This window comes from Haemaphysalis longicornis, unplaced genomic scaffold, assembly GCF_048455015.1.
Source record: "Haemaphysalis longicornis isolate Haplotype H1 unplaced genomic scaffold, Haemaphysalis longicornis Haplotype H1 scaffold_10, whole genome shotgun sequence".
Taxonomy (NCBI): domain Eukaryota; kingdom Metazoa; phylum Arthropoda; class Arachnida; order Ixodida; family Ixodidae; genus Haemaphysalis; species Haemaphysalis longicornis.
The window spans coordinates 153,287,295-153,311,511 of record NW_027526204.1 but is presented as its reverse complement, the minus strand read 5'-3'; the positions used below and the strand labels follow the sequence as shown (position 1 = coordinate 153,311,511).

At 47.6% G+C, this 24,217-nt stretch overlaps 1 long non-coding RNA gene across 1 annotated transcript in view; it reads left to right on the top strand.

The window, feature by feature from the left end:
- LOC144159685 (uncharacterized) overlaps positions 1–24,217 on the top strand; it is a 368,320-nt gene that overhangs the window by 242,700 nt on the left and 101,403 nt on the right. The window contains exon 3 of the long non-coding RNA XR_013320348.1: positions 19,812–19,853. This is a non-coding gene — a long non-coding RNA (uncharacterized LOC144159685). The remainder of the gene's footprint in view (positions 1–19,811; positions 19,854–24,217) is intronic.

Genomic DNA, 24,217 nt, shown 5'->3' with positions numbered 1-24,217 from the left:
CTCTACTACCACAAAGCCTGCGGCCAGAGAAGGCAGTGTGAGAACAGCTGGCCAACACAGTGGCCATCGCTCTCCCCGCAGACCCATTGGGTCAAGCGCTTCATTAGGCTTAGTAGAGCGGGAACTTCGTGGCCCAGACCCCACCGGCATTGATCTGAACGGCGACGCGCAGGAGCTCGAAATGACGCAAGAGAGAGAGAGGAAAGCGAAGTGGACCGAATGAAAACTGCAGAGAAAAAAATGCCTCCGGGGAGCTTGGATTTTCTCAGTGCCCGAAAGTAAACATGATCTGATTCCTAAATTGCCTGTTTATTGTTTTTGTTCTTCCACCAATGTTGCCAGTTCCTTTTCTGAGCAGCAAACTTATTGACTTGTTAGAGCACGTATTTCGCAAGGTAATTTCTTGGTTTGGACACCGACTTTCGCCCACAATCCCAGAACGCAACGCCCACACGGGGACATTGCAGCTCACACGGTTTTAGTCTGCTGTTCTAGAAAAGCGTTGGCCCCAATTACGCCGCGCCCACAAGGCGCCACAAAAAGCAGCGATTCTTCTTACGAGTCGCCATGAAATGAAGTTGTTTTGTTGTCCCAGTGAATTCCAATAGTTGTTATGTTATGCCGCCGCGCTGCTGCCCAAGTGGATTCCGATGGTGGGGCGAGGGTTGCTTTAGCTAATAGGGAGTTTTAGTACAGCGTTGTTGCCTTTGCGTACGGTAAACGCTAAATTTTTGCGTCACGCTACGTAAACACCGCGAGAGGAGTTTTAGTAGAGCGTCTCATCAGTCTCATCACTTGCGTAGCGGCACTCTAATGCTTACGGCGCCATCTGTCGAATGTTTTGCGAAATTAATCGCCGGCTGATCTGCCAGCGGAGTGCCGGAGTGCTTGGACTACAGTGGCTAGAATAGGAAAGTGTGATTAGCGGCATGCAGCGCCTGCGAGGCGCTTTGAAGCCGTCGACAGGGATCCGCGAGGGGGCGCGCACGATCGTTTACACGTCGCCGGGTGAGGCGCGCGCAGATCGTCTGCAATGTGATTACCGCTTTGACCAGAGAGAAGCACAGTTTGCTTCCTATTCCGTAGCAAGTTTAAAGGTGCATTAGTTCCGCAAAAGCAGAGCCACAGTTTTATGCCGGGCCGATCTACGGTGTACAAGTCCAGCAAAAAGAAACTGTCGTTGTTTGGCGTGCCGAAGAACACGCGTCTGTATTGGCGCAGTGGCGACGAGCAATACCACGTACCGAGAAGCGGCTCAAGGAAAACACCGCTGTATGCGATCTACACTTCGGCGAAAGGTACAGCTCCCGGCACATTGAACATACCGTGAACGGAGAAGTTGTCTCAATCTACAGGGGCAGGCCTCGGTTGCCCCCGGAGCTGTGCCCACGCAATTTCCAATCTTCCGAAGTACCAGCCGAAACAACTTCCCCGAGCAGGAAGTGTCAAGCGAAAAGCTCACCCGCGGCCACACCCAGCAATAAAAAGCTAAGGATGGTGACTGCCCTGTTAGTGCAGAGTTTGAAGAACCCCCATGCTCTTTTTCTGTCAAGAACTTGACCCTACTTCGGCAACATGAGGGAAACCACACGCTGAGTGTTTCGCCATTCACAGTGGCTTACAGAGTGTGTCGCACTGCGCAGGATAAAGCCAAAGCCCGTACACGTACCCTTGCAGACATTGGAAGCATTTACGAAACATCTGACATACTGAAGAAGCCTGCCACTCTCCCCGTCCATGACTATCAAATTCGTTTTGGTCCTCTAGCTGCACTTTTACACGAAGGCATTAAAAAAAAATTCCCCCTCATTTCCCCGAGGGGGAGAATGTGAAAGTGCGAATGCACGGTTGTCGGCCCGCTTGCGGCTCTTGCGCTCGGCCCCCGCAGCCCACCGCCTCGCCGCCTTCTCTTCCATCTCTTCCATCGGGTTTGTAGTATCACGTGTACACCACGCAGTTATCAAGCCGCTATAACGCCGCTGAGTCGCCAACGCACGCTGCTGACGACGTAGTTTGAATGCGTTAAAGATATAAGGCGCGTCACTAACACTGATATCACCGTCGCGTCCGTGGCTTGGTCGGTAGAGCGTCGCGCTGCGGCCGCAAAGTCCTCGGATCGAAACCTGGCGCCGGATGCTGTTTCTTTTTTAAATATAGAGGAGCACTGCGGACGCCGCCGGCGCCGCCGCCGCCGCCGGCGGTGGATGGTTTGGGGTCGCTTATAAAGTGCATTCGCACTTAAAAGGAGAAGGCATGCCTTTCCGTGAAAGGAAGAAGCATTTAAAGCTCAATTGTCTCACGTAACTGCAGAATCGAACGTCGAAAACGCTTTTAAATGCAGAGCATTTCTTTAACTCACGATGTCACCCGGCGTTGGCGTGCCTCGGCGTCCGCAACAGCCGTTCCAGGTGCGCCCTCTCCCCCACTCCTCCTCGCCTGCTCTCCGCTGCTCCTCGCGTGTTCTCTGCGTGCTCGGATCGCGTTCAGCAACAGGTGGGGCGCGCATGCGTCGTAGTTTGGCGCAGGAGCAACAGTTGTGGCATGATCGTGACTTAGTCGTGACGTGGTCGTGGCGCGGTCGTGCCGTGATGGGGCGGTTCTCGGCGTTCGCTCTCGCTGTCAATTTCTTTCGAACCAGATAAAATCGGGTATGTGCGCCCCCCGAAAATGCTCTGCATTTGACCGTGCCCCTCGCGAGGGGGATGTTTTTTTCTGAAGACAATTCGAGAAAAAATGCTTGAATTTCTTCACACACACACACACACACACACACACACACACACACACACACACACACACACACACACACACACACACACACACACACACACACACACGCGCGCGCGCGCGCACACACGCACACGCACGCACGCACGCACGCACGCACGCACACACGGACACACACACACACACACACGCGCGCGCGCGCGCACGCACACACACACACACACACAAAGAAATAGCAGCAAAAGGCAAGGCCCATTGAGCAAAGAAAGTTGATGGTTTCGATCCTTTGCAATTATGAACAAATCATGAGAAATTCACCAAAAGTGAGTAGTTTTTGTCTGTAACGAGCACGTCGAAAATAAAATGCGTGTTTACCAGTTACCAGTCCACAATTCTCTGATTTGCTTCATAAGTGTCCCAGCCAGCCGGCTATATTCGGCTGTCAAAGTGCACTCAGTCGGTTGCAAACTTCGATTATAGTACTTTAAAATACGACATTCATTGCATCTCAGTTTGCACGACCACGTAGAATAGCTATGAAAGAAAATATATTCGTACTCCATATTCCGCCGCCGTCGCAGCGAACGTGTAATCGTGCCACACCGCCACCTGGATTTTCCTCCTACAGCGTCACGCGGGAGAGGGCCCGGTCATCACACTTTCCTATTCTAGCCACTGTACTTGGACATTTTACGACTATGCCAACAAGTGTAAACAAACGGTTTCTCGTTAGTATTGAATGCAACACGGCCATAACATGGTATGAAGTCAGCGATGTTACGACGATACAGAGATGCGAGAGGGGGACGTGCTAACTACTTGACGTATGTAAAAACACAGGAGCAAATAACTTGGTCCATCGGAAACAGATTACTGTCCACTGAAGAGCGGAGAGAGAGAGAGAGAGAATAAACTTTAATTAATCCAGAAACTGCTTGAGAGAGGCGTCCTCATTCCAGGATGCCTTGAGCTCGGGCCGCGTCGACAGCCCTTTCGATCAGGCGCAGCTGATCTTCGAGGCCGGAGCTGGCCAAGGCTCTCTCCCAAAGCTCTGTGGAAAGGTGGATGTTAGGGGGGTCTAGGGTGGACTTGTCGCAGCCGCCCACTATGTGTCTGAGAGTCCCGAGCTCTCCACAGAAGCGGCAAAGGGGAGAAACGTGTGTCCGGTCAAAGAGGTGTAGTCTGGTGGGATGCGGGAAGGTGTTGACCTGCAGGGCACGCAATAATCTTTCCTGATCTCTCGGTAGCGATTTGTGTGGCGAAGAGTAGGTTTTACGGGACAGCCTATAGTGTTGAGTGATTTCCTGGTAGGTGACAAGAGGTTGCATGCGCTCGGGCTCGGCTTCGGATTCACCAGCGCTGGCTCGGCGGGTCAAATCTCGAGCCACGAGGTTGGCGATCTCGTTGCCGGGGATTCCGCTATGAGCTGGTGCCCATACAATCCTCACTGGTCTCGTTGGTAGTCTCTGATTGATTAGTCGAAGTGTTGTGACGTGCAAGCGACCGTTGGCAAAACCATGGATGCTTGTCGCGCTACTTGCCGCCATATTGAAAACGCAAGCGGCCTCACCTACGCACGCTATTTTGCTGAAATAGCGTCCGATATTCTTCCGTCCGCTAACCGCAGAAGCGGCTTAACGTACGGCGCATGCGCAGTGCGAGCGACGCAAAAAATAGCGTTTGCTAACTGTTTGCGTACGGCTGCGTACGTTATTCTAAAACTCTCTAACTTCTTGTCTTTTTTAGTGCGCAACACTTAAGCGTCCGCTAGTGCGGTTCCACGGCGTCGCCGGCCTCGTAACCGAGCGAACAAAGGAACACCGAAGACAGAAGGAAAACGGAGGGGGAAAGTGTGGCGAAAGTGTGAGGGGGAGGACGGTATGCCGAAACGGCGCGAGACGCTTTTAGGCGGCGATGCGCTACGGGATAACTGGGAGAACAAACAGTACGCCGGTTATGAGCCCGCAGGAAAGCGGAGGTTGAAAGCATGGCGTAAGCTTGAGGAGGAGGGAAGTATGCCGAGGCCGCGCCACAGAAGCCCAACACGCGCTGCGTGCTGCACGTAACGGAAATCGGTTGCTTCGGCGTCCTCGCTGCGTGGCTGATCCGAACTATGTGACGTTTGCGAGGGAGGTTCAAATACGACTTGAAACGACATGCTCGGCGGTGGCGACGCGCTTCGAGATAATGGCAGAGCAGCGCGCGCCGCTGTGCGTTCGCTGATCACGCGATCACTTCACGAGACGCAGCAGCTATGTGCCGTGACCGAACAGACTGCAGTTCGCGCTGCGCACAAATTTCGCATTGGGGGATATATTAATCACCAGCCATTTTTTGTCAAACAATCTTTTATGTTTTGCTTTATTGGAGTTTTTGGTTGATGTCTGACGTCTACCCAATCATTCATCTGGCGGCGTTCTACGCTGGTTTGATTTTGCGGACCTCGCTGTAGAAAAATAGCACTTTGAACGAGATGTTTCCACCTACATAAATACTGAACGTTCATCGAAACGCAGTTTGTGACCTCAACCCCCAATAGTCAGAAACTGCGGTGGAAGCACGAATGTTATTCTGTCTTCTTCTTTGCGAAAACAGTATCTTCCTCCCCGTCCCTCGTCTGTGTGCGCTGTTAGTAGCAATGAACCTTCTCGAACTGTCATGAGCGATAACTAAATCCACTATCGCATCTCTCTAAACCACGGTTCGTTTGAATTGTCTAGCCGCCACTCAATATCTTGCAGTGTGGGGCTGCGTTATCACCTTCACACCATCTCGACCTTGACGCGATCGTCGAGGAAGGGCGGCCTGGCTGTGTCGAGCCACCCAAGTCGCCGTGACTAGAAATCGTCAATACCGCCGGCCCCGTGTACTCAGCTTTTGAGACACGCCTTCCTGGCTCCCCACGTCGAGCCAGCCGTACTCCGTCACTGGCTGCAGAAGTGGAAGTCCCGCACGAGCAATGTTGGTGAGAAAGCTCCGGTTGCTCTACGCCCACCGTACCGTTGGTTTATGTGGAGTGCGTGCAATAACCCAAGAGCGTGACGGCTCCGAAGTTATAGGGCCCGGTCAGACTGCTGCCAAGCGGAGACGCCGGAACGACAGGTCAGTGTTTTGTAAGGCTCACCCCTGACTTCGTGGCCGGTTCGGCGGACAAAGCTACCTCGGAGCGGCACCGATGTTCTGACCGCCGGTTAGCAGTTGTGGTAACGTAATAACGGCAGCCGGGGAGCGGTGATAGTGCCGCCCGCTGTTGCTTTCCCAGTGTGTCTGGCCACGTAGGTTGTTGTCTACTGCGACCACGAGACCGCCGCACTCTCACAACCGGGTCCACATCCGCCAGAAAGTGAACCGAGTGACCATGCCGCAGTCGAAAGCCCAACAGCTCCGGAGGCTGCGGCACACCAGAAGAGACTTCCCAGAAGAGAAGAGTGCGGCCAACCCAGCGCCTCGTCGTAGGACGATGGTGCGGAAGCTGCCAGACTATTTCCAACATGAGGATTTCAGCAAGGGAATCGGCGCCTTCATTTAGCGAGGGAAGAGACGGTGGTAATGCCGCCCGCTGTTGGTTTCCTTGTTTGTGCACCGCGTAGGCTGTTGTCTACTGCGGCCGCTGACGTCACACAGGCCTTATATATATATAAGACAGAAATAAGAGTTGGCAGTCAAGAAAACCTCGGAAAGCAAGGGGAGGATGTGGTAGGTCATTGAAACAGATAAAGAATTTGGAAAGAAAGAAAGAAAGTGGAGAAAAAATGCCCGCCAGGTGGGATCCGAGCCCACGACCTCCAGAATACCGGTCTGGTGCGATAATCACTACGCTACCGACGGGTCGATTTTCCCCTCCACTTTCTGGGGTATTTATGTTAAGGTATTTTTGTTTCCTGTGCTTGGGGTGGTAGCCAGCGCCACTCGGACTACTCGGGGTGAAGGAGACCTTCTTTTTAACCCCCGGGCCGTGGCTCGAGTGTCTACGAAATGTCAAGAGTGGTCGACCAGCGTTGAACCCTGTTAAGCTTCCTATGGCACCAAGACTGCCAGAACAGAGGCCCTCGCTATGCATGTAGCGAATCAGAATGGGAAATGAGGGGCTCGTTGAAAATAAGACAGAAATAAGAGGTGGCAGTCAAGAAAACCTCGGACAGCAAAGTGGAGGATGTGGTAGGTCATTGAAACAGATAAAGAATTTGGAAAGAAAGAAAGTGGTGAAAAAATGCCCGCCGGGTGGCCCCCTTTGCTTTCCGAGGTTTCCTTGACTGCCAACCCTTATTCTATGTATATATATATATATATATATATATATATATATATATATATATATATATATATATATATATATATATATAGCGAATCAGAATAGGAAATGAGGGGCACCAGGTAATGTGGCGTGTTACTCGAGGGACCAGGCGTCCAGTTGCCGATTCTCCAGAGTCAACTGGGTGAAGTATTCGGTGATGCCGATCCCCCTCTTTATCGTATCGGGCTAGTGCATTTTGCTGGCGCACATCTTTCCGCTTCATTTTTTAACAATGCTGTCGCATTAACGTGAAGCGGGAAAAACATTTACACTTACAGGAACTCCGGTGGCCATTTCCAAGGAGGAGCTAGTGTGGACGCGCACAACTTCACGCACCGATCATCTGATTGCAAATGGGTTGCAGGATTATTGGGCCGGATCCTTTTGCCAGTCTGCGCGCTTACGCCCTCGCTACCCGCCCACACAACTCTATGGGTTTATCGATCGGGCATCCACCTCAGGTAGTATGTTCTGCACCGGATAAAGAAAGCCGTGGCCGAGCTTTTCTGTGTTCGCAGGAGCCATCCATTCGCGGCTCAAAAGAGCGCCAACGAGGCATACTTCGCTAAAGAGGATTTCGGCGGATTTTCTATGACCACGGTTAGAGCGCAGGCCAGTTCGACCAATCCTCTTTCTTCGCAACGCCAGCCAGGGTTTTATTTTTATTATTTTGCAGCAAGCTTGTAAGAATACTTCGAACTCTTATTAAGCAAAGTTTTTTTTATTTATTGCTGGTCCTCATTGTCTGTAATGCTTCAAGTGCATTGGTCATGCCAATTTAACTAAAGTTCTTGCTTCGCTAGTTGGTTCATAACTTAGGAGAAAAAACGCTAATGGCATGGATGAAGTGAGACCCAAATGATAAATGACAGGAGAATGAGAATGCTGTCTTGAGAATCGAGAATGTCGGATGACATGTTGGAAAGTGACGATGGCAACGAAAGTTAATGTTTCCGCTAGGGAATAAAAGGAGAATGCGCAGGCTCATCTACGGGAAAAGTTACGCCCGTTAGCGAGGAAAGTCCCGGAGGCCACACAACGTAAATCTTCCGGAACGGGGTGTGATGACCAATGAGCTTCCTGGAAGTAGGGCCCGCTTTACACGACTGGAAGCTACGAAAGGCAGCTTGGCAGGCGGTGGTTATGATCTTTACAAAAGCTAAAGTAGTGGTGAGGGAAAGCGCAAATTCTTCAGCGGACCGGGATGTGACTTTAAGTGAGACGCAGGTGATGATCTTGTCTTTTGTTATTAGAATCATCGAGTGCTAGAGTGGATCGGAGTAAATGGCGGTGTATGTATAGAAGACATCGGTATTTGCGCCTTATGTTCGTTCCTGGGCTTGATTGGGATCGTGGCGACGACCGCAGTGTAAGGTAGCATGCGTATTGCTGGGCAAGGGCAGGCAAGAATTAATTAAAAAAAGATAAAAGGAATTCAGCGTGTCGTATGGTTTCTATTGTGGGTCTAAGTCAATTTAGCGTCTCCTGGCATCACGAATGAATCGACACCACGGAAGTGGAAGAGAGTTTGGACATGTGGTTTGAAGAATCGAGATGCGAACCTGTTGTTGAAGTTGCCTCTGATTTTTGGGTAAGGCGAAGGCACTGGCTAGAGGTATTTACCCCGACGAGTTTCTGAAAAGAGTTGTCGGTTGCCTTATTGCAATATTTTAATCGTAACAGTCGACATAGGGAGCTTCAGTGCTTCTTACGGCTTTCTGTATACGGCGAACGATGTCCTCATGATCATTTCCATGACACTAAGTATGTGCCGATGTTGTTTGGTTTTCAGGTTGCCTTGGAGGCTGCCACATAGAAAGGATTTTCCTTAAAGATTGTGTTTAGCACCCTGCGTTGCATTTTGATTCAGAGGTGATGCAGATGCGAAGTGTGAGGTTGTTGGTTGTGTCGCAGCCGCTCACAACACTTCGTGAGCTATGTCGAGCCTCCCAAAGGCATACGAGTTTGTGTCGACAGCTGGAGTGTGTCATGTGGTAGTCACCATTTTGCTGGTAGAGTTGACAGCTTTGATGCGGTTGTAATCCACGCAGGTAGGGGTCGGTTGGGGTTGATGGTGTGGAAAGAAATAACTTTTCTGAAGGCATACCAGCTAATAAGACGGGCCAGCCCCGTCTGAGCGTAATAGTTGGGATCTTTAACTGTTTATGGTATAGGTAACCAGGTGACATCGAGAGGGCCTAGAGGAGACGACACCTAGAGTACAGGCACTGTAAGTGCGTTTTACTCTCTGGACAACTTTTAACCACTTTGTACTTTATGAACCGCATTTAGAAGTGCTGTATGTTTTCGAGGCGGAATACCGAAATCCCACCTCCATCGTGCTACTGCGTAGCAGTCAAGGACATTCCCGCTCGAGTTTCTCGTATCCGTCATCAGCAAGAGCATAACATATTTAAACCGCAACCATCAATTACTCCCCGAAAGAAACCCAATAATACACAAAAGGGCGGCATCTCAGTAAAAAAAAATCCATATAAACAAGCAATAAACACCTTTAACCCGGCTAATGGGAAGGGTGTGTATCCCTTTGCTACATAGCATGTGCAATTGTACACGCGACTTTTAAGAGCATTTCGGTTAGTTACAATCGTCGTCATCCCCACTTGAACCACTCAGTCAGCGTTCGCATTTTCCGCTCTATGAAACGGTGCGGCGATCCCGTGAAAATCCACCAATGCTTTAACAAAAGAAGAGAGCAAGATGGACGCCTCGGCGTTCAACGGCGCGTCCAGTAGTTGTTCTCGGTGCTACTTTTTCTGTCTAATTAAAAGCGTTTATAAATCAAAACCGAAGCTGTTCCCTTAATATGTAAGGGATACAGATCACAATAATGTGTATACGTTTTCTATTGTAGCAATCGTTAGAAAACGGTGGTCACGTTTACAATGTCGCATTTACAATTTGGACACGATCTAATTTATTAACTACTCACGAGATCGAGTTTGTGTGAGTTTGTGGTTTTTAAGTGCAATTTTGGTTATCAAAAGCACACACAAGCAGTTACAACTTTTTTGACTGCTACATCCTAATGCGCATCGCAAAGGGGTATAGTCAAGAACATTGTTGTTGATGTCTAACTATTGGTTTTCATGGCTAAGGCTTCCAACCAGGTGTTTTTGCTGGAAGCGATGTAACAAACAGAACAGTCTCGCTCAACACCGGTGTCGTCTCGACGCGTCGGTTCATTCATGCGTAGACTAACTGAAACGCAAGGCCCGGCAAGACCCAATCGTGTGGTAAGAACAAACGGCAAACAAGCGTCAACGTTTTCGCCCATATATCATTACGGGCAGTCGGCATTGGTTGTATGCTATTCTTCTTCATGACAGACGTACCTTACGCTTCATTATTTGGGAGTGCTTGCCGAGTTCACCGCAGCTCATACCTATTCTGTGCCGGATCTCTCTCTCTCGTAGTTGGGGATTAGCACTGACAACCGGTCGGAGGTAGTTATATGCTCCCCCTTGTTTCAGCATTTTGTTGCCTGTTCTGAAGAGACGGCTTCGAGCATGCTTTTTAGCATTTTGATAAATTCATGTTTAGCTTCAACTACACGGTCAAGTTTTCTGACTGCAGGTACTGAATTATTTTGTTGCGGGTTTGTAATCCCACGCCGAGTCATGTTCCCGGTGACTGTGGATAGGTCAGTTATAACAAGCAGCAACAGTTCATTACGCCCGTGCACCCGAATTGCTTTGTAGTTCCAGCACCTCATCATAAGGTGCGCGAAGATTTTGCGCTTGGCTGGGAAGAAAACAAATAAGTCTAGGTATTGTACATGACGCAACTGGAATGCTGTTTCTCCCCTTCCTTTGCCGATGACGCCGACATGGCGGGCCCACCCTGCTAACGAGTGCGTGGCCAGACGCAGAGTCCGCCGTCGCCATTCTCACACATCCTACATACGTGACGCAACACTGGTAGTCTGCCCTAGTGGTGACAAAACTCAGACAGAACACTGAAAGATCTCGTCTTGTAGTGCTGAGCTTTTTCGTCGGGATGGTGACGAGGACGGCGAACGTGCTTCGCGTGCCATCGGCGGTGAACAACGGGCGCACCGAGGCACGAACAGAGACGTAGCGAAAAAGGGCCTTGTCGCACCGCCGAAACAATCAATGGCGAGTCTGGAATTTCTGATGAGCGCGACAGTCGAGTGATCGTATTTCCAATTCAATGGTGGGCCTCTTGGATAGCGCAGCTGAAGCGAGAAGGGGTTTTATTCGACGACTTACCCTTTTATTCTTTCATAAAGGTGTTTTTTTTTTCTGGAAGACAATGGCGGCTGTAGAAAATAGTAAAAGAAGGGCAAAGTGACGGAGAGTAGCGAGAAGCTTTGCCGTGACTTGTGCCACACGCACACTACGGGCGGGTTCCTACTCTGAGGTATCGGGCACGAATTGAGAGGCTCATGCGAAAAAGCAACGTGTGCAGCGCGGTGGCGTCATTGGGATATCAAAGCTGTGCTAAATGCAGACGCAGTCTACTTGGAAAGGTAGCAATTATGTGAGATCGTGCGTTGTTATACCCCATCATGGCGAATCCATCCAGTGCAGCCTCTGGCTTTCAAATGCCTCACATCTCTTTACAATTGCGGAGAGGGGGAGAGACAGTTTAGTGTTTTCTTTTACTTTTTTGTGCAAAAATGATGGTTTTCTATGCAGTACTACCACGACTGGTCATAAACTACGAGCGGAAAAAATTCTCCACTTGCGTTATTGTATTTCCGCTTCATTTATGAAACTTTTCTGCTGAAATCGTGAAGCTCAAGGCCCCGCGTTGCCATGCACGAGATGCGCGTAGCGTGTCATTCTCAGATGCGGAACTACGGCACCCGTCACTGCGAAAGCCACCATGCATTAGATGCCACAACATGGCTTCCCACCCACACAAGAGAGAAGTTAAAAGGCGGCCCTCCGTCCAGACATCTCGGCAGGGCATCAAAAATGGAATACCCCGCGTCCCACTATCCACGGGCACTGGTCCTAGTTGTTCTTTTCTCGAGCCAGTCCGAACGGAAAATAAAGCCAGCAAAGAGCCCCGGTAAGGCAGGGAGGCGAAGGGCAGGTGGAAGAAGATGAGAGAGAGAGAAGGAAGATGCACGCGCCGCGTCCTCCTCCGTCCCGGCGTCAGCTTCCCGGGACGTGAGGCATTTCACGCCGATTTTGCTCCGCTTGTCAAGGCAAGGCTTAAGCGGATTACCGTCCGAATACGGGGAAAGCATTTCAAAAGGATCGCTTGCCTCCGCAACGGTCCCTTTTTTCCCTCTTGTCCGCTACTTTGAGTCCTGTAAGACGGCACGGCAAGGACTATGTTGGAACAAGCCTGAAAAAGAGGGGATTGGAGGGTGCGTATACAGAAACTCGAGTCTTCCCAGTCGCTGCTCTGCGATTTACCTCCTGGCCATTTCCCTCGGTGCAGCGTTAAGCCCGCCTGCTCCTTGGTTTGGGCTTACAACCGCTTGAGCGCTGCAACGCCGAGAAAAATGCGACGTATACGCAAAACAATTTAAAGGGTATCGCCATCGCAAAACAGGCACAGCGTAAGAACAGGAGTCGCAAGTGAACACATACAGCTATTTATAAACTGCATCCACTAACAAGTAGCCCAATCACACTCCTCTTTTCTAGGTGTGGAATTACTCGGATGCAACAAAAAATTCAGTGACCTTCCACTCTGTGGAGAAGGGGGACCAGCGAATTTTGGCCCAGTGCAAGGAGTGCATGAAACGAAGCGCAATTGTTTGCAATTCGCGATTGAGCGTACATCCTATCTAATTAGCTGACTGAAACTGAGAAGGACTAGAGTTTTATTCTAGCGCACACACATGATACTGTCCGTTTATCTCCGGCATCGCAGGCATCTGACTGTTCGTGCAACACACCAACCCAAACCTCTCGACCACGGAGAACAGCAGTCAGGTCGCATCGGGCCGAGAGACGTCCACGTCGAAATCTCCCCCCACCGCGGCAGGCATGTCATCGGTGATCTATTTAAGTAACTAATGCACATAGGGCGTCCATATTAAGGCAAATGAAGTTTGTTCGCAAGGAAAATTTCGGATCGTTATTGGCATTATGCGTCAGCGTACTAAACTGCAGGGGTGTGTGAACCCTTCTATGCTTGCGTTGCCCAGCGGCGGTTAGTTCGTAATGAGCATAAAAACGCCCGCCTGGAATTACCTGGGACTTGTATGCTCGTTCCCGACCGGCGAAGGCCATTCCCCCACGAAACGTCTGGAAACCTTCACGCGGACCTCCCCCCATTTGTTTGCGGTCCTGGGCTGTCTGCTTGTCTTGTCGTGCACGGACGAGCAAACACGCATTATATAAGAGGGAGGCTGCGCATTGCTTGGTTTCCATAATAAATGGCTGCATATGCTAAACTGCCGCAGGCCCTGTTAAGTCATGTTCCCTTTGCGAGAAGAAAACAGTACGAACTGAACAGCTGCAAGAGTTTTTGCTACAATGGCGCTATGAAGTAGTCTTGTATGTTCGAGGTGTCGAAAGGACATGGGCGCAGCCTACCGGAACCACTGCTTGCGCATTACCCTGGATGACCGCCCCAGAGTACTTGTCCGAGGCCACCAAAGCGGTGAGGCTTCTCTGCGCACGTGGATCGCATTTGTCAAAAGCCCCCGTTTTTTTGTCGTCGTCTTTTCTCGTGTGTACGCATTCCGATATGGCGTCCTCTTTCGTGCAGCTTATCTCGACGCGCTGTTTTGGCTTCATATGCGGAAGTTCTGGGAAAATAAGGGACCTTTCACTTTTTTGACGTAAACGGCGTTTCGTATCAGCAATAGCTACATCTTGAAGCATTCATGCAACCTTAACAATGTCTTGAAGCATTTGAGACATTGTTAAGGCTTTTCCCTTCCGTTGTTGCCGCTTCGCAATTTGCCGCTCCAAACTACGCTGCCCGGCACCAGCTACTCCCCCTCTAGTTTTAACAAGAAAGCGTCAAAGAGATCGTGTCGCAGACAAGCTGGCATCGGTGGATGTCCGGGAATGTCTTGATCGGCCGCCTGGACAGAATGCGTGTGCGAGTCATTCGGAGGCGTGCAAGCCTTCTAATCGTCGAGGGGTTCAGTTAGTGGCGCTTCGATTCTGACGTCATCGTCCTTAGAGTAGAATACGGGAGATAACACATGCGCCATGGACACGCTGCAGTCTACCAGCGCTAGTTGCTGGTATAGGTAGTCGTCTTCTACGAGTTCAGATGGCGGATCGACGTCTTCACTTGCTCCACAATTGTGTTCCAGCCCTAAAAACGAAGCTTGCGCATCCGTCTTTCGAGATAGTTTTTTTTTTGTCTCCCATTCTCTCTCTGACAAGAAAGAAGGCATATAGTTTGTGTTGGCGAAAAAAAAAACTCTATCAATCGTCTGTCTCACACAGATTTTGGAAATGTTTTGCGAAAGCGTTGATTAGGTGCAGCAGTAAATTAGACGTTCATTCGTCCATACATACATGCGTAAGTTGATTTCTATACGCCTATACGCCATTCTTTCTCGCTTGTGCCACACCCGCGTTCAGAGTTGCTTTAGACAGTGAAAGAGAAAAAAAGATGGGAACGTACTGTGCAATTTCCTCGTACCGCGCTTCAGTTCTATTGTCTCCGCCTTCTCTGTTTCAGCACTCGTGTGTCCTCTAGCACGAGAACCTGGGTGTATTGTCAATCAGCATAATGGAGTTATAAGATGTACTTGTTGTCGGATAGAAGTATATAAAGTCAATTTGTCGTCCCTCAACTTGTAAGAAGAACAAAAACTCCCTGTGCTCCTTATGTTGAAGCAGTGATAACAGAGGTCGTTTCTACTGACAGGCGGTTTTGTTGCGTGGCACTTGCCCACTGCGATAGTAATTAAGAAACCGAATTAAATAACCATGAAATTTGGTAAAAATGAAATGCTGCTTGCTGAGCTTGATCCATCGGCGGGATGTACAGCCAACCTGCCGCTGGAATGCCGGCTGTATAAGAACATTTAACAGACGTATTACAATATTTTGTTACCAGGAACAAAAAAAAAGCTGTTTGCAGTGATCTAAACACAGTGTTAATCCCTCCGAAACTAAAGTTATCAGCATGATGATGATGCCGCGGTATACGTACACACCAAAATCTGTTTCCCTGAGCCAGGAACATGTACAACGCAGTGAGAAAAAAATTGGTGGCATACCTGCTCTCTTCGTTGCAAGTGTAAACAAAAGATGATAGTCTTTCGTCGACATTTGCCAATTAAATTATCTGCCTTTGCTTTCCCGCTCGCATCTCATGCTTCATCTTCCGTCACGCTCCTCCAAAGGTAAACACGCTAGAGGTTTGCTCAAGTCAATTTAAATTTACCGCGTTCCACTGCTCCAGGACGGTTTCCTCGATGCCGTACGGCGGAGACGAGACGCGCTTGAATCGAGGCGCCCTACTTTAACGTTTTTAGAACCATGTTGCCCTACTCCACGTGCATTCCAAGCAGAACGCGGAACATATCTATTGCAACCTTTCGTAACTGCTGCCGTTTTATTTCTTAAAATGCCGCCAGGAGATATAGCGGAGCGGGCAACAGCAGGCGACGGAGTGATTTTTTTTTTTTGCTGCAGTGGATGTAGTATTTTATTTTGCACAAATCAAGCATCCATAATTTTTTTAATAAAGAAACACTGCAAATATCCCTTAGGTATTGATTTTCTGCCTTATATTTGCGTAATGCCTTGTTCTTGTTCAATAATGCTGACAAGTAGGGACATCGACACCGGACTTAGATGTTTAGATTTGGCTGTGGGTATATAAGACTATTGTGCAACTTTTGTTTCACTCTTGCCGGGTGGCTCAATCGAGTCACAGACAGACAGACAGACCAAAATTTCTCCGTTTACGTAGCCCAAGAAAAACAATCGCCTTTCAAAGTCGTGAAGTTTGTTCTCATTATCGCAACCGCTGCAAAACCCGCGGACATGTGCAGCTTTCAGCTTGCTGTGGAACATACTCGGTGACACACACTCCCAGCAGAGTGTGGCGTCAGCTCCTCCTCCTGTTACGGTTGCAACGCCATCAACGGTGTTGCCTGGCCTCAGATAAGTCACGGGGCGGCTGTCAATGGCGCATAACTGGTGCGTGGGTGTCGGAGAATGCAGTCGCAGGCGCCAGTCAGTTTCAGCCGGCTGTCAATTCCAACCAATTCGAAACAGGCACGTAAAATTTAGCAATGATTTTGCGTAATCGCGCAAAATGCCCTTACGGAACGCAACATGTAATGTTAACTAAATAACAGTAACTTAGCAGATAATCTAAATTAACCAAAAACTTCTAGAATAATATCTTAACCTGACAGGTACATTGCAGCACCCATGTGGATTGTCTTAAATTATTATTGCGCGCAGATTGCGGGTATTTATTTATTTTTTTATTTATTTATTTATTTATTTATTTATTTATTTATTTATTTATTTATTTATTTATTTAGAAAAGAGTGACCTGATCCTTTGCCTCCTATCACGTGCGAAAGCGAATAATTGTAAGGTATAAAAACCATTGAAAATACAGCCTTGACCAGAGAAAGGCTCGCACTCTAAGCGGGTGTCATCTGTACATGAAATGGCTAGATTAGGTTCCCAGATGACAAAGGGCTCTAAGAACAAGCGGATAGTTGCGAAGAGACTGATCTAAGAATGAAGCACTGTACGATGTGTCATTTCTTATTATTAAATGTTCACTGCAAAGCTTGCAGGACAAACGACTGCATATAAAGTCATTCAATTGATTATCCTCAGTTAAATGTTATTGGTCCAAAGGATTACGCGCATCTGACGACACCTCGCACGTTTTTACTGCAACCATTTAATGCCTCACCAATCCAACGAAATAATGGTTCTTTTTTTGTTCTTTAACCTTGGGCTTCGTCGCCTCACAGGTAGCAAGCGTTGCAATGATTTTTGCTTTAAACAGGGCTGCACAGTTATACTGCAGGCCCTCTATCGTAGTTGGCCGCACATAGATATACGAATCCAAAAAGTGCTTTCTGGCAGTTGGGGTTCTTTTGAAGTAGGGCACGTTTTGGACGGCAGACATGCACTTCCACTGCGCAGTCGCCGGTTGATATCGACAACGTGTCACGCTCACTTCTTTTAAAGTGCGCTTTCCCACAGCAGGGGTACCTTTGCGTAAGCGCACGCTTTACAGGGAAGGCATATTTCACATTGCCACGCGCAATGTGCGAAGGCTCATGGTCGTAGCACTAGCATGTACTTGCGCAATGCTGGGCTGTTTACAGGGCAATCACGCACTTTTCGTGCAGCAACGCCTGTTTACATTCCGTACATTCTCTAGCGTACTTTGCATTGCAGGGAAATCTGGGAATGCCACACCGCAGTAGAAGGAGCTTGTTTATCGCAATTTTTACCCATCACTGCCGCTTTGTCCGTTGACACTGCGGGGGCAATGTAGAGGCATCGTCGTAATGTTTCACCACTGTAAAGAGAGTACTAAAGTGCTGCACCCATTATTGTGATGGGCGGACGTTTGCTGTATCCGGGCATGCTGATGTCGCCACTGCGTCAAATGGCCATATTCGCCCAGTGCTGCACAGTAGCAGCTTTTAATTGGTTCACCCTTTAGGGCGGAGTAAATGCCAGCAATGCACCAAGAGCTACATACATTTCTATCATGACATGCGGGTTACCTAGGTATTCTGCACTGAGTTACACCGATGTGCAGTGGTGCACTATTTGCAAGGAAGGCATCCCCCTTAAGCGTCATTCACGCCTATTAATATAGCCAACCCGCCGTTTACGGGCGTCAGAATTCTTGCCTGCCGCTCTGCGCATATGCTACCACCCGCTTCTTTATTGTCAGAAGTCGCGAGTCCTGCTCAAATACTCCAGTAGTGCAACCACTTCGGTAATAGAAGGTGCGCAATTGCGAACCTTTGGGAAGTGCCCCACATGCAACAGTCGTGCCACGTCGGTGCATTCTCGTAGCATTTTATAGCGCGTAGTGCCGGATCGCACTTTCTCGACACTACCATTCAGATTTAAAGGGACGCCTTCAGCCCCTGATGACGATGCGTTTATATGCGGATCAAACATCCGAAAACATTGGTCTGTTTTTGTGTGATGTTTTTGCGCAACCTTCTTGTCTTGGTTTTTTGTCGTCGTTTTTTAAACAAGATTCATATATAGGTTAACAATTTTCCAACTGTTAAGCACTGGAGACAGGCTCCATGCATGTCAACATCGTTTAATGCAAAAAAAAAAATACCTTGTAAGCGACTCACAAGAAGTTCTCTTGTACCAACCTGCCCATGGTTCTGCCAAAGAGTATATATAACCGAGGCAACCTTGACTGCCAACTCTTATTTCTGTCTATTTCAACGAGCCCCTCATTTCCCATCCTGATTCGCTTTATGCATAGCGAAAGCCTCTGTTCTGGCAGTCTTGGTACCATTGGTAGCTTAAGGGTTCAACGCAGGTCGACCGCTCTCGACAGGTTGTAGACCCTCGAGTCACGGCCCGGGCGTTAAAAAGAAGGTCCCCTTCACCCCGAGTAGTCTTAGTGGCACTGGCTACCACCCCCAAGCGAACGAAACGAAAATACCTTAACATAAATACCCCCGAAAGTGCAGGGGAAACAGCATCGCCGGTAGCGTAGTGGTCATCACACCAGACGTGTATTCTGGAGGTCGTGGGTTCGGATCCCACCCTGCGGCATTTTTTCTTCACTTTCTTGCTGTCTTTCAAAATTTTTTATCTGTTTTAATGACCTATAACATTCTCCCCTTTGCTTTCCGAGGCACTCTTGACTGCCAACCCTTATCTATATATATATATATATATATATATATATATATATATATATATATATATATATATATATATATATATATATATATATATATATATATATATATATATATATATATATATATATATATATATATATATATATATATAGTCGTGAAGTGGAGTCCTTAGTTGCTGCAGGAATACGCACAAAGTAGAAGTACGCTCTTCGGAGTCTTTATATCTTTATTTCTCCGAAAATAAAGTATCCGAAGAGCGTATTTCTACTTTGTATATATGTATATATATATATATATTTGTAAATAATGTCTACGCTAATCATAAATGTATGACGAAATGTTTTGTGTGCAATTTTGTGCGTTAGCAACGCTTAATGAGTTGACCTTGTGATGGGAGCAGAATTTACGCCAAATTTAATTTGCCAGCAGCGGTACGGTCTTTTGGTTAAAATCGGGCGTTGGAGTACTTTGTCCGTTAGAAGCCTCGGTGAAAGTGGGCGGGAGTGCAGAGTGGCGAGAATGTCAAGGGGAGGGGAGCAAATGGGTGGGTGAAGTAAATGCAGTTATTCAACCCCCGTCTGTCGCACGAATAGATTCGGCGTTTAACGCCGTGACGACGGCATCAATACTAGTGATCAACCGTAGTTTTTTTGGTTGAGTGTTTTGAGACATATCTGGGCAGTGAATACATCTGGGTTTTCACGGTTTTTGTCATGAATGATGGTGTTTATCATTTTCTGATATGCCAGGGCACAATATATAAGCCATCTGAAACTCTACACTGAGCCGCGCGTTCTGGTAGAGATTGGTTGTGTAAATAAATTCTTATTGAGTTGATTGGTTGAAACTCTCAAAAACACCCCTTTCCGTTACTTATTCGGTTACTTCAGTTGACCTAGTGTGTCTTTGTAATCATTAAATGAGTTTTAGTTCAATCCGCACAAATTATTTACGATATTTTTTTCCCTCATTTTTCAGAAAATTTCTGAAGCAATAACTCCGGAGCCAATCTTCGTCCCAGTGAGTATTTGGCTACACTTTTCTAGCAGTACTGCTGACAACTCTTCTCAGTAATAAAGTAACCTGAACCGGAAGGTTTCACTTTGGGATGCATGTTATGTAAAGTCACAACTTTTCGCGTACTCGTAAGTTACAGGTGATAAATTTTCCCGCGCATTAGGACGAACGAACATCATAGCCATAAACACGTTATTGGAATAAATTTACGGCCCGTCATTGGGTTAGCAGAAGTCCCTTGCTGATAATCAGTCCACGTATAGGCCCTTTACTACCAGTGATATATAATTATTATTAATATTTATTTTATTTATCTATTTGAACATGCTGCAGCCCCTGTGGGGTTATAGAAGGAGTGGGGAGAATGGGCAATATTTCTGTGCATTAAAGCGTGTACAGCAGTCCTTCACAAAAACAAAGTAAACAAAAAAGTAAGCAGACATATGCTCGAATATTTTTTATTTGATTGTAGGGTTTAACGCGCAGACACAACGCAGGCGATGAGGTGCGCCATAGTGGAGGGCTCCGGATTAATTTTGACCACCTAGGGATATTTACCGTGCACCAAAATCTCGTACACATGGGTGTTTTTGCTTTTCGCCTCATTTCATTTCATTTCATTTCATTTATTTACTTTCAGGGCCCGAGGGCATTACAGAAAGGAGTGGGGTTTGAGAACAAAAAAAAAAATGTGCAAACAATACATTCAAAGCACTTCTTGTTGGGTGATGATTTTGAAGTTATTTATGTCCGTGATGGAGGCGATGGCGGCGGGAAGGTGGTTCCAGTCCCTGCTAGTTCGTGGAATGAAAGAGTCATGATAAAGATTAGTTCGACTAGATGGCACACCAACTTTTAAACCATGATCCAAACGGGATGAAATATAGGAGGGGTTTGTGAAAAGCTGTTCTCTTAAAATGGGGTTGTGATGAAAGATTTTGTGAAAGAGTGAAAGCCGTGAACACTTACGACGAAATGACAGATCAGGCAAATTTAGCGACTTCTTCATTGCAGTTACGCTAGAATGGCGAGAATAGTTAGAAAATATGAAACGAGCAGCACGGTTTTGAATTGATTCGAGGGCGAGGATGAGATTATGTTTGGAAGGATCCCAGATGGCGCATGCGTATTCTAATTTCGGACGTACTAGTGTTTTGTAAAGAGTTAGTTTCAGTGATGAAGGTGCAGATGAAAAATTACGACGTAAATATCCGAGCATGCGATTAGAATTGTTAGTTATATAGTCAACATGCACCTGCCAAGACAGATTATTTGTGATATGAAGACCGAGGTATTTGTATGAATCGGCGTGTGATAAAGAAGCGCCATGAAGACTATAAGTGCACGTGTTAGCAGTATTATCACGACGCGAAATTCGCATGTATTTGCATTTCGCCACGTTAAGGTGCATGAGCCATTTATTGCACCAATCGGATAGGTTGTTAAGATCGGTTTGAAGTTTCAAGATGTCAGCTGGGGTAGAAATTTTCAGATATAATACACAATCATCAGCGAAGAGTTTAATGGTTGAAAAAGTGATGCAGTCGGGAAGATCGTTAATATAAATAAGAAAGAGCAATGGCCCCAGCACTGACCCTTGAGGTACGCCAGACGTTACAGCACAGGAGGGGGATAAACAGTCATTAGCGGTTACGTACTGGGTTCGGTTAGAAAGAAAGTCTTTAATCCAAGAGAGTACATTAGGGTCGATGTTAAGTTTGCTAAGCTTCAGAATTAGTAAGTCGTGAGATACAGTGTCAAAGGCTTTCGCAAAATCAAGAAAAATGCAGTCAGTATCGAAGCCTTGATCAGCGTTAACAAACAGGTCGTTAGTAAAGGCCGCCGCGGCCGCCGCGGCCCGGAAGCGAACCCGCGACCTCGTGCTCAGCAGCTTAGTGCATATGCTCGAATAACAATAAACAAGGCATGCGTATTTATACTACATTTCACGCATGTTTTATACACGCTGAAACCAAGTGCCCTGCGCACTTGCACGGGCATATCAAAGAGCACACAAGTATTAGATATACACCAGGCCGAGATCACTAAAAATACAATATTTGTGTAAGAAGATTATCAAAGAAATGTGTATGCGTTTGTGTAATGGACAGCTGGAAATCGGGCCTGGCACGGCTCTCTAAATGTGCACTGTCAAGCAGGGTCCCAGAGGTACATTGCTGCGTGGATTAGTTCCTCGTGATTCGTCTTTATAGGCAGAGACAAAAGCGAAGATTCGTGGAAAGGTTGCAAACTCATCTTTCTACCGCTTATTAGGATATATATATATATATATATATATATATATATATATATATATATATATATATATATATCAAGGTTGCAGTCGTCATTGCCAGTGCTATTCGGCTGTTTCCGAAACTATTTAATAGTGCCGAATAACGTGTGTTCATCATGTTTCTTTGATATAGTGATAAATAGGCGAAAATATAAGTCGAGAAAAAATCCGCCGTTTTTCCGGGAGCGGGAGTCGAACCCACATCTCCTCATAACGCGTGCGGTGCGTTAACCAATTACGCTACCCCGCAGCGGCTCCTCTCTCGACTTTGCAGGGGGGGTTTATATTTTACAAGTGCTCTGAGGGCGGCCAACTAGCGCCGCCCCTCGACCACCGCGGGAGACGTAGAACGTCTTTTTTCCCAGCGGCGCCACGTCGAGGGGCGGCGCTAGTTGGCCGGCCTCAGAGCACTTGTAAAATATAAACCCCCCCTGCAAATTCGAGAGAGGAGCCGCTGCGGGGTAGCGTTATTGGTTAACGCACCGCACGCGTTATGCGGAGATGTGGGTTCGACTCCCGCTCCCGGAAAAATGGCGGATTTTTTCTCGACTTATATTTTCGCCTATTTATCACTATATCAAAGAAACATGATGAACACACGTTATTCGGCACTATTAAATATTTTCGGAAACAGCCGAATAGCACTGGCAATGACTACTGCAACCTTGATATGTGTCCTTACAGAGTCCCTCGTCCCGTATCTTTCTGTTATGCTATATATATATATATATATATATATATATATATATATATATAGAGAGAGAGAGAGAGAGAGATAGAGAGATAGAGAGCAGACTTTATTGTCATTCGTTTTAAGGCGAATGCCCCGTGCGGAAATGTCCGGTATCTTCGTCCCATCAGACGGCGGTCAGGAACCCGTGGTCCCTGGCGGCGTCCTCTGCCAGTTGTATGACAGCAGCTTGTATCTCGGGAAGAGAGCTGAGCAATGCGGCCTCCCACTGGTCACTACTTCTTATATGTATTACTTGTTCAAAAACCCGTGGTTTATTGGGGCATTGCCAGACCATATGTTGTAGTGTGGCTGCTGCAATGTTGCACCACTTGCATCCGTGCCCGTGTATTTAAGTCTGTCCCTTTTTTGTGGGCCTTGCATATCCCCAGGCGGGATGTGGTGCATTGAAATACCCCACGATAGCTAATGGATGACCCTGGGATGTGTATAGGCCTTGTTGGAGGAGCTGTGTAAGGTTACGAAAATGCCGGGGCACACTGTATACATTCAGTATGTATAGCTTCCGCTTTTGCCTTGCTGATGTGGGAAGGATTTCCAAGAAAACGTATTCTGATCCTGTGCTGGAAATATGCAGTTGATTAGCCAGTATATTCCTATGCAACAAGGTGGTTGCTCCTCTTGCTTGTGGAGCATTCATGTTGGGTACGGACGAGTGGTCCGCTTTCTATCTGGATAACGTGGCCGGTATTGCTGTCTCTTGCAACGTTATGACATCGAGTGCCGATTGGGCGTTTTGAACCAAGTGGTTAATGTGTTGTTGCAATGCTCCCCGCTTAGATCTGTACACCCGACAGTTCCATTGCCATTTGTAGTATCGATGGTACTGTGTTTGAAGGTGTCTCGGCGCGGGACAGTCTTGGGAAGGAGGCGGAGCGATCTCGTTGCAGCCTGGCGTCCCCCGCGTCGCGGCTGTGCTCTCGTTCTCTTCGCCGTTGGCGTTGTTTTACAATGATAAGGAAAGTTAACGCATGGCTGTGCTCTCGTTCTCTTCGCCGTTGGCGTTGTTTTACAATGATAAGGAAAGTTAACGCATTCAAAGTAATGGCAGTGGGACAGTCATGTCAGAATTTTTTTCTTGCTGCCTAAAAGTAACAAACTTACGCAACACATGACTGGATGCAGCCCAAAATGCCTCAAAATACGGAAGTACTCAGGGTTATGGTGTGTCTGCTGGGAAGAGAGATAGGAAAGATTAAGCACTGGGGAGAGAGATCTCAAGGTCACATTCAAACTCGTCAGCACCACGGCAGACATCCTGAAAGGCAGTGCGCTAAACGTCCAGATAAATGTGAAAAGGGGAGACTGGAACGAGGTTAT